The 17274-nt window shown below is 39.9% G+C and overlaps 1 long non-coding RNA gene across 1 annotated transcript; it reads left to right on the plus strand.

The window, feature by feature from the left end:
* The first annotated feature begins 2130 nt into the window (after positions 1-2130).
* Positions 2131-5259, plus strand: LOC108639492. Its single transcript, XR_001920545.2, has 5 exons — positions 2131-2200; positions 2693-2887; positions 3188-3246; positions 4411-4524; positions 5156-5259. It is a non-coding gene; the product is annotated as an uncharacterized LOC108639492 (long non-coding RNA).
* The last annotated feature ends 12015 nt before the right edge of the window (positions 5260-17274 follow it).

Consider the following 17274-nt stretch of genomic DNA (forward strand, 5'->3'; position numbering starts at 1 on the left):
TCCTGAGGAATTACATTAAACGGACTTGGCCGTTTAATAAACCAGCCCCTGGCTCCCTGCAGCGGTGACCTCTGATCCCTTAGCAATTCAATGATTCCTTGCAGTGCTGTGCCTGCAGGGCTGGGGCCGAGCGGCGATAATGACCGAGGGGTCGTGGACGACAAAACTATTCGGTAAGAGGGAGGTAGAAAAGCCCTCTCCCTTCCACCTCTGTGGGGCATTAGGGGATTATCGCCGCCTGTGTCGGTGGCCATGCCTGGCGGACGGAGGGACCCTCACTGAACTCGGGGTTTGTCAGATGGTGATGGTGGCAGGTAGCAGGACAGCCCCTTCCCAGCCCATGCACGCCAAGGGCGGCTGACAGGGGTGGCTCACAGCCCCTACCCTCACTTAACACATTTGCCATCTCACCTCCTCCTCCTCCCCCGCAGCCCCGAGCAAGGCAGGTGTAGGAAGCTCCCAGCGCCACATCCGCACCCTGTCCCTGAGATAGAGGCGCGCCGAAGAAGGAGGCGGGAGTGCATCAGGCCCTGTGCACACAAGGTAGCAAGCCCTGGGCTCCCATCTCTCTCCTCCCCAGGCGCCGGTGCCCCCAGCTCACCTGCAAGCCTCGCACCATCCGGCCGTGGCTCTCCTTCCCAGGCTGCCAGGAGTCTCCCGCTGCGAGGAGGAAGGAGAAGCATCAGAGGAGACATGGGGAACGAAAGGACGAGATCAGAAAAAGGAATAAAAGAAGGAAATGTAGCGAACACTAAAAACAAGAGGAGGAATTTTCCCGGGGGGGGAGAGGGAAGTGCCACTTACACGAGCTTTTTTCCCCTACAATGTCTGCAAAAATTCTGACAATGCACGTGCTCGTTTTCCCTTTCCCATCCCACACAAACCTGTTGTTGTTTTACTTTCATTATTTCACTTTGTTGCATCAGAAATGCTGAATCATAAAACGGGGGTTAGTGAAAATGGTATTTATCTTTAAAGGAATAAGCCCCACATTATTTTAAAGATCCCCACGCTACTGCTGTTATTATTATTATTATTATTATCATCATCGTGCATCTTGGCAGGTTGAAAGGTATCTCAGAACAGTAAGAATTCAGCAGTAATTTAACATCCCACAGAAGTACTTTAAAAGCATCAAATAGCATTTTGAATTTTAAGTCAGTACAAGTGTAAATAAATGGATGTACTCCCACATGTCTGTTGTTTTTAAACTTGTGGTGATACTAAAATATTTGCCTAACAGCTTTGAGTTGCAGCAGAATTTCAGCTCATATATACAAATGCGTGTGATATTGAATTAAAGCATTTGTCATTCTTTTTCCATAAAAGACACAATTTGGTTCTCAGCAAACCATTTGAAATAGAAATTATGGTGATGATACCACAGCTCCATTTTATTTTATGGTACTCTATTGATTTTCAAATAGACAATACATGTATTTTTGTAATGGTCTAAAAGAAGATATTCTGCCTTTTTATTTTACAGTCCTTATGCTATTACCTGCTTTCATTTCAATAAAGGATGGCATTTTTCAGAGATGCTACCATAAATTGCTTCATTTAATAAGTTGCTACACAGAATAATAATGTTACACCAGAGAGCAGCACTTTGTAATTTGGAAGAAATAATATTTTTCTTTTAAAATATTTCTGTCTCTTTATCTTTTAAATTAAAATTATCTTTTTGCTGTTTTCTTTCAGAAGGATAATCTGATTATTAGAAAATTCTTTTTTCTTTTTCTTGCAAGCATTGGAACTTGGATGTGACATAAAGAGGCTAATTAAAATGGGGAACAAATTAGATTAATTTCCACGGATATTAAAGTGATATAAAAGTCTTGTTCTCAACAGTGACTCCATAATAGAACAATTTCATTTATGCCTAAGCAGGTCCTTATTCTGTCTAGTGAGGATTGCCACCAGTGTCTTACTGACAAGGTTTTTATTATTTCTTTGACAGTTTGATAGTAAGTCAGTGCTTGCTTCTGGGTTTTCAGTCTCTTCAAACCTGGATTATGAAGGCTACTATAAAAATATGGATAAAATGCTACCTCCCCAGAGCCCCATCCGTTATGGCCTGCACCCCAATGTGGAGATTGCTTTTGTAATAACTGCAAACAACATGCTCCATATGCTATTAGAGCTGCAATTCAAATACTCAGTCACTGGGAAAGGAGTCTCCCAAGCTGTGGAAGACAAGGTCAGTCAAAACATAGAGCAGGCTGCAAATTTGTCACAAGATGGTGTGATGTCAGTGGTTTTATGTTTAGGGGCTTTTTTCTCTCCCGTGGCCTTTTTTCTCTCTAATTCAATAGAATTAGACATTTTCATACCTGTTTTTTACAGGGATTCAATCTGAAATTTGCAATGAGGGATCTCTAGTATACGTGAGCCATAACTATATGCATTATTTTGCACCACAAAGAAAAAAGATCTTGCTAGACTGTTACAATATATTAATAGTGTTAGGCCATTTAGGATCCTTTGTCAGGTTGCAAAATGCCATTATTTCCAAACTATAAGGCAGAATTTGCTTTTCTTCCTAACAGCATGGTCCTGCACAAGTCTTCCGCTCCTTCTCTATTTCACAGGATAAATGCTCCACATCCTTCATACTGTGACATAAGGCAGTAGAAGTGCTTTCACTACATAAAGATACACGATGTTTATAATTTCCTTTACATTTGTGCAGAAGGGGATACACAAGACACTTGCCTCATGCAATGTGGTATCTCTTGAGGATGAAGGCAGAGCTAGATGACATAGAGAAAAAAAAATCTTTCAGAAGAAAGTGAGATCAGTTATTTAATCCAAACACCAGAAGAATGCTACTCACATAAGCTGATTTGTTTTCCAGAATATGAGACTGGATCTGCTTATATATGAGGTAAGGCATTCTCTTCAAGAACTTAATTTAGGTTCGAAGATATGTGTGCTTTGCTTTACTAATCTCAGGGGATGCATGGGTTTAAACAGCATGAGTGTAGATGCCTGTAACAGGCATTGTGAGTGATACTTGGTGAGCTTATTTCTGATTTCATTGATTAAAAAGTTGTGCTTTCATAAGCTGCCTACTCCAAACATATAACTCATCTCCATATATCAAATGATTTGTTTTAATTTGTGTGAAAAAAATTATCATGAAACTACTTAGAAAACTAAAATCCTCTTTTTCTCTGCGTGCTAGGAAGCAAAATGCAAAGCCCTTGATTATGGTCTGACTCCTGTTCCAGTGCAGACATGGAGGTAAGGTTGGGACATTCTTCTTTTCTGCCATTGCAGAAATTTGGCTCTACTGTTTACAACTGCTAGTTACGGTGTGTGTTCACATGTGTTTTGGGCAATCCATAGGAGAGAAGGGAGCTGTTTGATGCTTTAGAGACCCTCTGGTGCTGAAAACGAACTCTGCTTCATATAGATCCCCGCTGGATAAGGCACACAATCCACATTGTGTTAAATGTCATCAGTATGTGGCATTTGGCTGTCATTTGGAGATCGCCATTAACTGCAGGTAAAGGTGCAGTATCAGTAACACCCAAGTCCTGATCTCACTGTGCATGTATTGAGTGCGATGAACGAGGTAAGAGGGACATGGGGAACTCATTGCATATCTTTGGCAGTTTTTGGTAATAATATGTCTCTCAACATCAACGAAGTGCTGAGTAGCAACATGTAACATTCTTAACCAGAGACAGCCAAATTTTCATAATATCTAGAAATCTCAAACAGTGATGTACCTGCTGCACTAACATTTAATATATGTTCAACCATGGAATTGGGCAATCAAGTAGCTTGCTAGCATTTTACACAGACAATTGTGGTATATGCATGCAGAGCTGTAGTTAATGTATACCACACAAAAACTAGGTACTGAAAATCTAATTCATAGGGCTAGTATTTTTAAGGGACCTCCTTTTTCACCACCTGAAAAATTACCTTTCTTTCGATCTTTAATTCAGAGTAACAAAACATGGGCATTCAAATAGCCATTAGTGCAAGCAAGCCAGCAGAATAGTAGCTTGATTGCATGTACAATTTTCTGTGGGATATCTGAAAGCAAGTTAGTAATTTGGCCCTTTATCATTTTCTCCCTGTACGTATGCGTAGGTGGGTGCTTCCATGCGTACGTATATGAATTACTATATCATATAATTACTTAATGCAATTAGAGTGATTCTAAGAAATACAGAAACCTCAGAACCTACACTCTTGTTTTTCTAACTGTTTCCCCTTTTTAAAAAATAAATTACTCACCCCAGTTGCAAGAGCCAAAATATTCTTTACACTTGATGATTTAGCTACCTTATGTGTTTTTACTGGGGAAAAAAAAGCCCTCTATCATTTATCATGTCATCTTATCACAGTCTCTTTGTGAGACGCAAATAGCACACTAATGTTTTCTTTTGTTAGGGTGAGTTGGCAATCTCCTCAGAGATGGAGCAACTACAGACAGCTCTTTTTTTTGATAATCTTCCTGACACTTGGATGAGACTGGCTTATCCATCAACATACAGTTGCTCAGTGGTAAGTTGCATGCCAACAGTCATTCAGTATGGATGGCACTTCATGTCCATCATAAAAAAATAGAATTCAAACTAAAGAATTTTTTTGGCAAATATCTTACCTTCTTGTGTAACTCAGAATAGCTTTTTATCATAAACTGATATTACCAGTGTTATGAAAAGCAGAAAGAGCCTTGCATTTACCTTGCCAATTACTGCAGGCTTTGAAAGATTTCTCTAGAATTTGCATTCCCACTCCTTCCTTGCTTGCTTTTGTCTCGAGCTGCGTGCGTTGATCAAATAGATTTGACAAGTGCTGTAGTACATAGTATCTCCTACTAAGAAGACCAAGCTTGCTTTCTTGTGTCTTTTCGGATCAGAATTTGTAACAATAGAACAGTACTGCTCTAAGCTCAAGGGTGAAATGGTCATCAGAAGAAGTAGCAATTAACAAAGCAGCTTGCATTAAGAACATAGAAAAGTTTCAGAGCAAGCCTTCTGTTCATCTTAATTGAACGTATCTTAAGATGTGTCCCTCTACCTAGTCTACACAACTGTTTTGTAATACCAAAAATGAAACCGTAAACAAGAAGTGAAAGCCACGCAATGCTGGCAGATTATTTACTTGCTGGCACACATTCAACTCTCCACAGGAGCCTCCTGAGTAAGGCATAGAGCCACTGACTGATGGAGTGAACGAGGACTGGAGAGCTGACCAAAGGACAGGAAAGCTCTGCCAAGCACAAAGACAGGTAGCACTAGAAGGCAAAACAAGCCCACTCTCCTGAGATCAGTACAGACTTCTGAGAGATCAAAAGTGGAAGAAGAAATCTTGTTCATCAGAAGACACATTGAGAAGAGCATCAGAGGTACATTGTAGTGAAGATCAATCATAGCTTTACAGAATTAAATGCTCTTTTAGCTTCCCTTGATGGAAAACTAAACCACCATAGAGATACTGTGATGTCTGTGATAAATATATGTCCTGAAGACAGAAGCGTTGCCTAGGGGATATAATGCAGTAATGCTAAATTACAAGCTGTTTTCCTGAAGGACGACACAGCTGCTTTCTTTAAAAAAATGTACGGGGGAATCAAGCTGGACCTTGTACTCATGTTTGGACAAAAGAGGGTAAAAGTACCCACTGATTATATAAAAGCTGTCTTGTAGAACTAGTAGGATTTAAGGTGACAGGTTATCTTTTACCATCAGGTGCAAAATGCAGTGAGTCACCAGGGAGCAAAATCATTGCTGTGACACTGTGCTATGCAGCTGGGCTCCAAAACAGCCTCTCTGCTGGAACAGAGCATGTATGGGGATGGACTGCAGAACAGGTGAAAGGGAGGTCTGCCATGAGCACCAGAGAGGTTATGCATGAACATGACTAGTGGTCAGCTTTGCCTGGCCATCAGTCCCTTGGGTTTGGGGAGATGAAGAAAAAACACAAAAACCAGACTGAAAACAAAACTTGAATCATTGTCTTGTCTAAAACCCCACAGTAATTGTTGTCTGGAGCAGGAGCCATGAGCTTCCTTCGGGGAAGAACATCCTCTCTATACCACTCTGTTATGCACGCTGCAAAGCACAAGAAGGCCTCAGTCATCATGATAGTTTTATCCTCCCCGTTTTTAAACCCCTCCATCTCATATACCTACCTGACATGCCTATCTGAGCCATCAGAAAAAAACCCTTTGATTTCTAATCAGTTGCCATTTCAAAGTAAGGTGGGACAGGGTGAGGAAGGTAAATGGAAAAAATCTGAATACGTGCACAGTTTAAGTATCTTGGGCTCAGCAAATGTGTCATAAACAGCAAACACAAGTGATTAAATGACAGAGATTATGTCAGATCACCTAATAATCTCAGATCTTCAGTTTATCTTCAGATCCTTTTCCATGTCTCTGAAATGAACATGAATTCTGTTAATGCTTCCCTTTATAAAGTCATCCTATATGTCACCCAGTGTTTCATGTTTCTGTGGAGGAGTCGCCTCTTGCCCCTTACCCAGCAGTCTCCTGTCTCTGGCTTAGAGACAGTCAACTATCCCCAAGGCAGGTATGTCTAGCATTTCTTAACAGCAGCTTGTTAGGAAGCAAGAAGCAATACCAAATACTGCCAAAAAAAAAAAAAAAAAGACCTCAGCGAGAAAGGTGGGAATGTGATGCCAGCAATGTTAAATGGGGTAAAAGGAAAAAAACCAAGTTGATAAGTTGATGCTTTGTTTTTCAAGCCATAGAAATTCAGAGAAAAATCCAACAGATAGGGAAATAGAGTGTGGATGGAAGAGAAATATTGGAAACTTGTGTCACAGGTCATCCAGCTTTCTGGAAATCCACAAAAGACCAACAGTGGGATGCCTTAACAGAGGCAAAAATGTTTGGGTTCTGGGCTGTGACTGCATTGACAGGCAATAGCTGGAGCAGGCTGAGGTGACAGCAGCAGTAAATGAGGATTTGAAAGGAGACATTACATGTAGACAGGATGAAGTGCAGGGGCATATAAGGAGTGGAGGGTGGCAGGAAGGGGGGGTAGGAAACCACAAAATGTACAAGCTGCCAGAAGAGGGGATGTTCATTCCCTCTTTGGAAGATATTCATGATAGACAGATACAGGCTAAGAAACTATTCCCTGAAAACTCAGGGTTATGGCACTGACTCCCTTGCAGGCTAGAAAAATACATGCTTGAAAGGAAAAGGCCTTCAGGGTAGGAGTGTTTGTTATTTGGGGTTTTAAACTGACAGAATCTGCTGCTGACTTGTAAGGTGGGGAGGTATTAACTCCTGAGAAGGAGGAACAAAAGGCAGGGATTGCAATCCTGTAAGAAAAGACAAGGAGCATTGCAAGTAGAGGTGGGCTGGTCCAGAGGGGGGGGTTAAGGATATTCATCGAGTGCTTTGAGATGAAACATGCTGTGTGTTCGCAAAGGTGTCTGTCAGTCAAGTGGGGGAGCAACATTATGACAACCTCTCTTCTAGGAGCAGCAAAGACCAAGATTTTTTCCCTGCAAAGCCAGCCAAGAAATTACTGAAATGGCTGTTTTAACAGTCAAAGCTAACAGGGAGAGAACAAAAGAACTCCAGATGCACATACACACACATCCATCCATCCATCTATCCATGTCCTCCTATGGCCTCCGATGAGCCAACTTCCACTTAAAGAAAGTCTCTTGCATTGGTGAGAAAACAGGCAGCAAATTATTTTGCTGCTGTAAAACTTAAAATTATCTAGGTTTCAGGGACAAGTGTGAAATGGGTGTAACTTGCATGAAAATTTCTGAGAGCACTGTTAAGTCTAATGCACAGGGAATAGCAGAAAGGAGGTTAGATTTCTTTTGAGGGAGCCACTCTTGTTTCCTGAATACTGACTTGCTGTCTTACTTACTACCTCTCAAAGCCCAGCTGCTGCTGTGGCTCCTTGAGATAGACAGACAGGTTCCAGAGGGGCTGATCTGAAAGCCCACAAGCACACAATATTGCTGCACTTGCTGTTATTCATTTGTCAGTATTTAATAACAAATACAAATGCAGAGCTGTGCTGAAATCAAAAAAAGATACTTCATTTGGAAAAAACTTTTAATATGAGGAAGTTGCTTGTTAAACAGAGAGGAATTTGTTGTTCAGCTGCACTCAAAACACAAGAAAAGAAAAAAAAAACAATAATGTGTGCCAGGGCAAAAGTACCACTGTCTTGGCAAGAAAAAGAAACATTTGCAAGCTCCTTTCAAACAATGGGGAAGAAAATGAACTAGAAAAACTGCCTGATGGGCTGCTGAGAAGAATCTTCCTCCCCCCACTACACCCACTGATTTTTGTGTTTTCTTATATCCAGATAAGATAGACAAATGGTACAACAAATAATATCTGACACACAAGTGTACCTACATGGTATCAAGAACAGAATTTAGAGTGGGTTGAACTCCTTGAATTCAATGGCAATCACATAAGCAGCAAAAATTTAATCAACTACCACTATTCCTTTCCATCAGAAGACACTGAAAACTCTGTGAGCTTTTTCACACAGTTACTATCCCAGTACAGGCTGATACAAACTGAAAAAACCCAATACAAAACACCCTGAAACGCCCTGAATTCCAGGTTGAAGATCAAGGTGAGAAGAAACCTTAAGTCAGGCTGTCAAACATCTGAAGTAACAAGTTTTCCAGTGTTTACTCTGGTCATTTTCCCCGTAGTTGATAACCTTAATAAATTACCCCTAATCCTTCATCAGAAGTCTGCCCTTCTTCAGTTTTATCCCAAGTTCCTAGTTGGCAGCTTCTCAAATTGCCCTTAACATTTTGGAGCTATTGTCACATACTGCAGATGAGGGTCAGAATTCCCTATTGCCAGCCTATTAGTTTGTATCTCCTTTTAATCCTTCTCCTACACAAAATAAATATCTAAATATTGCCTGTATCAAAGTAAATATTTTAAAACATACATGCTTAACTTGGAGCAGGTGGGAGGGGTGGGCTGCAGTTGTTTGCGGCCTAGGAGCTTCGCTTTACTGGATCCTTCCTAGCCTGATAGGTGCCAGGTGTGAGCTCACACACAGTATTCCAGGTACAAAGTGCATCTAGGTCCTTCACAGTGTCTGTGATTCCTGACCTTCTACACCCAGTTTGCTTCTAAACAATTTGAAAGCAAGAACACTCTTTTCAAACCCTCAGTGTTCCAGCATTTGCTAAGCAGTACGCATTCTATTCGTGAACACTTTCACTGCAGGTTAAAATTCTCAGATGCAGATGATACAATGCACTAAGAAGTATTGGCTGGGGAAAAAAACCCTGTCATACATAGCAGGACTACTGATAATGTGCAGTGTATTACACTACAGCAAAAATGACTAATATCAAAGCTAAACAGGAATGATTTGTATGGTTGAGACAAGTAGAATAAAACATGTATTTTAACTAAATCAGTTTTTAGGAACACCAGGCACAGGTTAATCCTTTATAAATATGTTCACAGAGCACATTAGACACCAGCCCGCCTACACAAAATGAATGCAGCACACACTCTGATGTATTACAGAGGCAGGATAAATGAGGGAACTCTTCTGTGTTTGATCTGGTTCTGCTCTGTAATTCAGAGATACTGGAGATGGGTGGTGAGTTTCTCATTGATCCCAAAAGAACCAATAATCTTGAATCCTGTGAAATGTAAGCTTTGTAGAGGATTGGAGGCTATGCACGAAGGACATTGTAGCTTTAGGGGCATATTCTCTTCTCGTGAATGTGTGTAACTGGCTTTCACAAGAGTCATACATATCCTGGGGAAACTAGACTCTGTAGCTTAACAATACTGAAAACACATACCTAGCTCCACAGGCACTTATATCGCTCTCATGGTTATATCTGCATCCAGTTATAAAGGATAGATTTCTAGCAGACAATAAATGAACCTGCAAATGAATGTCTTCAGAATTTTGAAACAATGCTAAATTTGACACACATCAGCATTTAAAAATGCAGCAGAATGCAGCCAGAACATCAATCCAAGATATTTTAGATAGAAACCACAGGGCTAGCACATAGATGTGGGAATAATCAATTCAATTCCCCCCCACCCCCCCATTCTTTCCAGCTTTTTAAACCACTTACACCAGTCCTTGCTTCTCTGAACTGTATTTTGCATATGGTGGAGGTGTTAATGCACAGTTACTGCACAACAGGGTTGTGAATTTTAGCTAATGAAAGCTTTTAAAGGCACAATGAAATGCTCAGATGAAAGGCAACAAAGAAGTGCAAAGTATTATTACAGCGTAGCCTAAGTTTTACTGAGAGCATTCTTATACACGATGGACACAGCATAAATATGTATTACGGATGATAACCTCCCTGTAAAGGCTAATTCCCACTCCTGAGGCTGCCAGAGGCAAGGGATGGTGGTCTTATAAGACTTAATAAAGTCTCATAACGTTTTCATCCTGTTCCTACCCCCAGGAGCTGGAAGAGGACCCCTGTATACATCTGAACCCTTAACGATTAGCATGTCCATCCCGGCATATTGTGGGCACAATTAGATCACAAGGACTGCAGACTAAGATGGTTCAGTGAACATTTAAAGGCAGAGGCAAATTTAGGAAGGAGAGCAAATGCTGTAGTGCCAGTTACAGCAGTTTGGCATACAGTACATTTACAGTGTTCGCAAGCAAAGGGAGAGAAATCTGCTTGTCATTTTCTGTGATAATTTTTGCTAAAATCCAAGTAATTGTGCATGATAATAAAAAGGAACAATTAACACAGTTTGTACTTTGCAAAGGTGAGAAAGGGATAGCTGTCAACAGGATGTGGATGAAAGCACCAGTAACTCATTTGGAAAAGATCTAGCACCAGAATAAATGTACAACAGCTTACCAGGCTGAGAGAGGACAGGATCTGCTGGTCTGAACGATGGTTTGATCTGTTACGATGGGAGTGAAGTCTTCAGTTTGAAAAATATTATTCTGCTTCCTGGGTCTGCAAAAGGTAACACTGTTGTAAAGACTGCATTCCTCTGATCAGCTGCCCTGTTACACTGATCATAGTCTATGTGATATGTAGTCCCCTTCCTTTCCTGCCTCTGTTTAAATAAAAGATTGCAGCTTCATTTCAGTTATTATTTGCATGTTTTTCTTAACAGTTTACTCTCAGCAGCTTCTGATTTAACCTTATGTGTTCTGAAGTTTGGGAAAATGCTAGAAAGAGAATTTTTAGATCGGTACCTAACATTTTCAAAGTAATAGCAGGCTCCTCATGCATGCATCTCATGTTCCACCCTTGGTAAATGTATTCTAACACTCTACTTACCTGCTTTAAAAGGACTGGCATGTTGAACCAGCTGGCCTTTTTCCACAGCTATAGCTTTTCATGTTATATTCTGCTCTTCCAATTTCTGTATTTTCCCTGGATTTTGCAAGACAAAATGCAGAAGTTTAAAGGCTCATAATGTTTATGTGACAAAATCTTACTTCTAAGTACAGTATTACTGGTGGATTAGTTTAATGCAATAGCATAATATAATTTAATTATAGTAATAGTGCACAGCAACCATCTTACTACTTATGTCAGATTGTGAGATAGCCTCTCTTAAAAGCTTCATCATTATTATTTAGTTTTTGGTTTTAGTTTCACAGTATCCCCCTTCCACACAAGTAAATTAATGTCATAGGTGTAGAAGAAGAAACACTGGGTAAATTGCTCCCATTTTGCCACTGTAAGATTCCCTAAGAATTCATGATACTAACTGAAACCCTCTTTTGCATCATGAGACAATAGTCAGACAGCCTGTGGTGAAAGCTTGTAGCCTTCCCAGACCTGAATTCTGCAATTAAAAAAAAAAACAAACCCAAAACAGGTCACCAAACAACTAAAGCGCAAAACCAAATAGGAGCATTTTATCACATCTACTTTTTGTATTTACCTGAGAGCTTTTAATGTAGATTGATCCAAAATCCTGTGCCAGCCACTAACAACTTCTACATTCATGTAAACTATTGTAGCTCAGGGCTTCAGTTTTTTCAGCTCACAGCTTCCACTGATTTCAGCTGTGGCTGACAGTAATTCTGAAAATCCAACCCACAATAATTCCTATTTCTAAAGTGTTTTCTCTCTGAAGGCCACAGAATTTTCTATCAGTGTTAATTTAGCCTCCAGAAAGACAGAAAAATGTATCTTCAGCCAGCACAGCTGTATGCAAAGTGAACATCTGTCCATTGCCAAATTCGGTTCAGCTAATAATAAAAAAACACACTTTATTTTCTTTTTCAGACAGGACCAGACTGCAAGGGAAAGCCTGGAGAGGATTTCCATGCTTTAAAAAGAGAAACAGGGGAAGACTGAATTTCTTGAGGTCACTGAGGAAACGCATGGCAGCGCTAGGAAAAGAAGCACTCGAGCAGCCGAGATACCATCTTCACAGCCACAAACAGATGGGTTTTCTCTGCAGTGTGACATAACAGCAAAGACAGAGGAGGTCTGTGGATTTTGTGGCAATGAAGTTAAATAAGGTTAATTTCTGGGTGGTTGAGAGATGTTTTCGTAATTGCATCACGGCAAAAGCTCTTTTTGCCTTATTTCAATAACAAGAAGCCAGATAACATGAATTAGCTAAACCACTGCAAACCACTGCTTTTTAAAGGGGGTAACAAAGAGGTAATCTTTTCTTGAAACTATGGTAACTGCAAAAATAGTCCTGCTGTATGCTGACCTGTTGCTGATCATTGATGAGCTTGTCTAAGGCTTTGTATATATTTTCAGTGTACACATTTATTTAGGTATGAAGCTAAACCATAAAGGCTTTCAGGCTCAGTACTGTAATGCTTGACTCTTAGGGGCACTTTCGGCTTCCCATAGATCCACAAAAGCCAGCATCTCTGCACAGAAGCAGGTTGTGCACAGGGGACCTGCATTTCTGCTTCTTTCAAGGGTTTTGGCAGATGACTGCAGGGTGAGTGGACACTCTTTTCTCCCCTTTGACTTCACAGTATGTATGAGTGTCTGGACATATCCATTGCCCAGTGGTTCCTTTTAGTACAACATACCAGTATAAGGAGGAGATAAATCATGCTAGATTTTCCCACTCTTTTTCAAGCCCCAAGAGTATATTTAAGAGTTCTGTGTTGTGGGAGATAAAAATTCACAGCCTTTTGATTTTGGGTGATGTTTGAACCCAGAATCAATCTTTTGCAGCAAATACTTGCTAAAAGCTAGCCTATTCACTGTTTTGCAATACCAAAGGCCACCTGTCATATCTATGGCACCTCTACAAGCTACAGATAGAAACATAACTATGTGCCAATGCACTTTTGCATTAATTTTGGCATGCAGCAGAACCCCCTTCTCTAGCCAGCCTCTGCTACTGCAGCAACACCCTGTACTCAGCAGAAACCTGGACTTTGATAGAAGTGACACAATTTTTACACCTTTATGCCTTGGTGTTATTCATACTGTGTACCATTTGCTACCAAAAGTCTCTGCACTCCTTAAAGCTTTGTCTCAGAAAAAAGAAATTCAGGTCAAACCCCCCTGCATCAAAGCAAGCTGGTGAAGGATTTCAACCTTTGTCTTAGCTCTACATCTTAGGTGACTGTTCTGCAGATTTAAGGGCACTAAGAAAACACTGTCCTCTTTGCTGTGTTTTGCATGAAACTTTATTACAACAAGCAAGAAGCTGTTCCCAGCCTATGATCTACTACAGTAAATTAGGTCACCTCAGCTGCTTTTGTAGCAAGATGATGTACAGAAGTCTCTTCCTCCCATTGATAACATTGTTCCCTTGCCTATAGGTGTTGGTTTGGAAACAAATCTAGAGTTACCCTCTATTTAAAGTGTAACTCCTGATTATGAGTCTCTCTGCTATTTTTTCCTCTCTTTTTTTAGTTTAACCATTCCGGTGCAGTGAACAACTTCCGCGCTGCTGTGAGCTTGACTCCTAGCCTCAAGATCTCACCCTCCCTAGTGTTGTCTGGATATCAATTTTTTTCAACCCCCAGTCCTTCCTCACAGGTAGGAAGCACATCACAACTCATTAGTAATTTACTGCTACAGTAATTTTTATAATTACTGCCAGGAGGCCTCATTAAATTTGATCTAATGAATAAATATTGTATTTTTCAACGTGATTACCAGAACAGCTTAAGCTGTGTGCCATAAACAATTATTTTCTTCAATATGCAGTATGTCAGTAAGTATTGATTTTTATTTTGTAAAGAATTTACTGCATTTTTATCCATGGCTATTAAGCAATAAATAGCCAACCCTCTGAAGCCTCAATTGCCACAGAGTAGATGGCAAAACAGAATTTGGGATATCTGCTGCAAAAGGTAAAATAATGCACATTAATAAAGATAAAGGGTTTGTCTGGAGGTTAAGAAGGAGTGCTCTAATATGAATGTCTCTCCTAGCCCTCAAGAAAGCAGCCTGCTTTAGCCTGGAGTCTCTGACTTGCAAAGCAGTGATACCAAAAAATTTTAGATGTATTACCAGGATACAACAAAGCATTTTATCTCAGAGAACTACCACATGAACAAACAATCATGCCTTATGTTTCATTTGCTTTTAGAGCAATTGATCAGATTAAATATTCTTCTTACTGGTTTAAGAAAAGTAAAGAAATATGCAATACGCTGAACATGAACCTATAGTTAAAATCAAGACTGCAAATAATATTTACTTTCCAGCATAATTTACACCTTTTTCAGCAATTGCAGACTTTAGCATACAAACCTCTTTGAACTGCAACAAAAGACATACATTGGCAATGTCTTAGGAAATTCATCAGAGGAGCTCAGCACCAAGAGAAAACCCTTTACATTTCTGTCATCTAAGAATGTTTTCTGCACCTCTGGTTACATGATACTACATTAAATAAATCCAATTCCCTAGCTCAAGCTACTTAAATAATTTTAAAGTAAATTTATCTACATCAATGAATATCACTGCTGGCCTGTGACATCAGCTTTTTTGTTTAAGCAAGACTTTCGTTTAAGGCTAAAGAAAAAGGGGTGTTGGTAAACCTAGGGTCACTAGGGGCAATTCGTATACCTGAAAGGATTTTTTCTTATTTAATGGACATTTTTGAATGATCTGCATTTTTCCCCTTGATTGTTTAGTTTGAGAAAACCTGAGGAGTCTTGAAATTGTTAGCTCAATCTCCCACTCTATGTCCTTGCTGTGACCAAACTGGGATCTGGCCTTCACCAGATTTCACTGGAACAAGAACAGTGCAGTTACCAACCTGTAACTATGTCATCAGAACAGCCCCTTTGGCTCTCACCAACATGCAACAATTCCCCTTATACATTATCCCCAAGTAAACTGCAGGCAATTAACTCTACATAGGACCTCAAGACTTAGATCCATCTTAGTTTTTGCTTCATTTAATAACTTCTCTGTTTCACGACACTTAACATCTGCTCTCATAAGGTCTCTATACTCATCTTTCTGTTGTGACAGATGTGGAGGAACCTCAATCTCACCAACACTGGATGAAAAATACCTGTGTTTCCAGATAGGCTGTCAAACAAAGCATAACCTCCCTCATCTCACTAGTGGTGGGATTTGGTGGCACTTGCTGAATGATCTTCGCACAAAGAGCAACTACAAGACAGCTTCTCTCCCCTGTTTGTATTTTCCCAGAAACACACTAACCACAGCACTGCAGAGCTCAGTACAACTACAGGTAAAAGTAGTAGCAACCATGTCCTGGTCTGCCACTTCTAGTACCTCTCTTCTCTCCAATGACTTTTCTGAGGGATAAAGTCCACATGGTTAAGGTGCCGTGCAAACACCAAGAAATCATTGCTCAGAAATTGAGGCAGAAAAAGGTTGAGGTGTTTTTAACTGTGGAGAAGAGTTGAGTGTTTTGTACAAACTAACCCATTTATCATAGGGACTTCTGAGAATCCCTTTTACAAAATCCACGTTGTCTTGCATATTGTACAGCAAGCTGTGGCATACTGGGAGGTGCAAAGGAACCCAGCTAAGGTTCTCTTACAGGAATCACATTTCCCCATGGATTCCAATATGTTAAAAGTATAATGTGACATCTGTACAGGGGAAAACAGAAGCTAGATTTCAGCAGTCAGGCTTAATTAGCGACTTAGTTAAGCCTGATAACAGCCAAAATGTTCATCTCATCCATAACTTTTCTTCAGAACTGGAAAAAAAAAATCAGATGCTAGACATGAGATTTTGGAAACTGGAAAACCAGGTGAGAATTGAAAAAAAGTAACTAACAGACTGCAATACTCTCAACTCCCTTGCATCAGCTATAATGCATAATATACTTAATAGTGAGCCTAAAAAATAAACTAATTCTGCTTGCAAGGAGAAAGAATGTGTATCTCCAGTCTGTGCCTAGTAGCTACCCAGAAGAAAAAAAAAAAAGCATTATTCCTTGCTATGGGTAAGTCTGCATGTCATGATGAAAATTAATTGTAATTATGTTAAGAACATTCAAGAGTTAATTTTTTTCTAAAGCCAAATTTAGCTATGTGAGCGAATGTGGTTTTGGTCTTGCAGCTACAGGAAAAGTGACTTGTTTAAGATCATACCAGCAGGCTTTGACAGAACACTCTGTATTCTGTAACAGGCACATAGATATCATGTATACTGTATATATTTATTTGCTGGAGGTGCTCTTCAGAGCTTTGTAGTACAGATGCTGTTTTCTAGCCACACCAGCCATTTAAAAACTAGAAGTTACTTCACCCAGAAAAAAACTAGGATTATATCAAAGCATTTCAGTTCCTCACAACAAAACTCTGTGCTTGGTTTCCAATACTAAAATTGTAACATCACAACTTTTTCATAAGAATTAAATGGAAAGAGAAATAAAGGGGGAAGAAAAAGCTTTTAGAGTGTTAACTCTCCACGGCAGGAGGAAGCCAGCATGGGCATTGAGCTCGGCACACTCATTCCCTTCTCCCTGCTGAAAGGGACACAAAAAGAACTCTGGCTAAGCATTTATTTTTCTGCTAATGTGAAAGTTTTCTTTTAAAGAGGAAGCAGATTGAACAGAGCACGAGAAAAGAATTTGACTCTGGCTTATTTCCAAAGGGTTTTTTTTTCCTGATGATTCACTGTTATCACTTGTATTCACATTACAACCAGCCTCAAAAAGAAATACCCAAAACCAAAACCAACCCCCCCAACAACAAAAAAAAAAACCCATAGCACAAAAGCACTAAGAAATAGGATCTCTCCTACTGCTAAATTCTGCTAATAAGCTATATAAGAAGAGAATCATGTAAGATAAGAGTGCCTATGTTCATTCACATTTGAGTAGGAACA

The sequence above is a fragment of the Manacus vitellinus genome, unplaced genomic scaffold (genome assembly GCF_001715985.3).
Source record: "Manacus vitellinus isolate BGI_N305 unplaced genomic scaffold, ASM171598v3 scaffold_20_pilon, whole genome shotgun sequence".
In the NCBI taxonomy this organism is placed as follows: domain Eukaryota; kingdom Metazoa; phylum Chordata; class Aves; order Passeriformes; family Pipridae; genus Manacus; species Manacus vitellinus.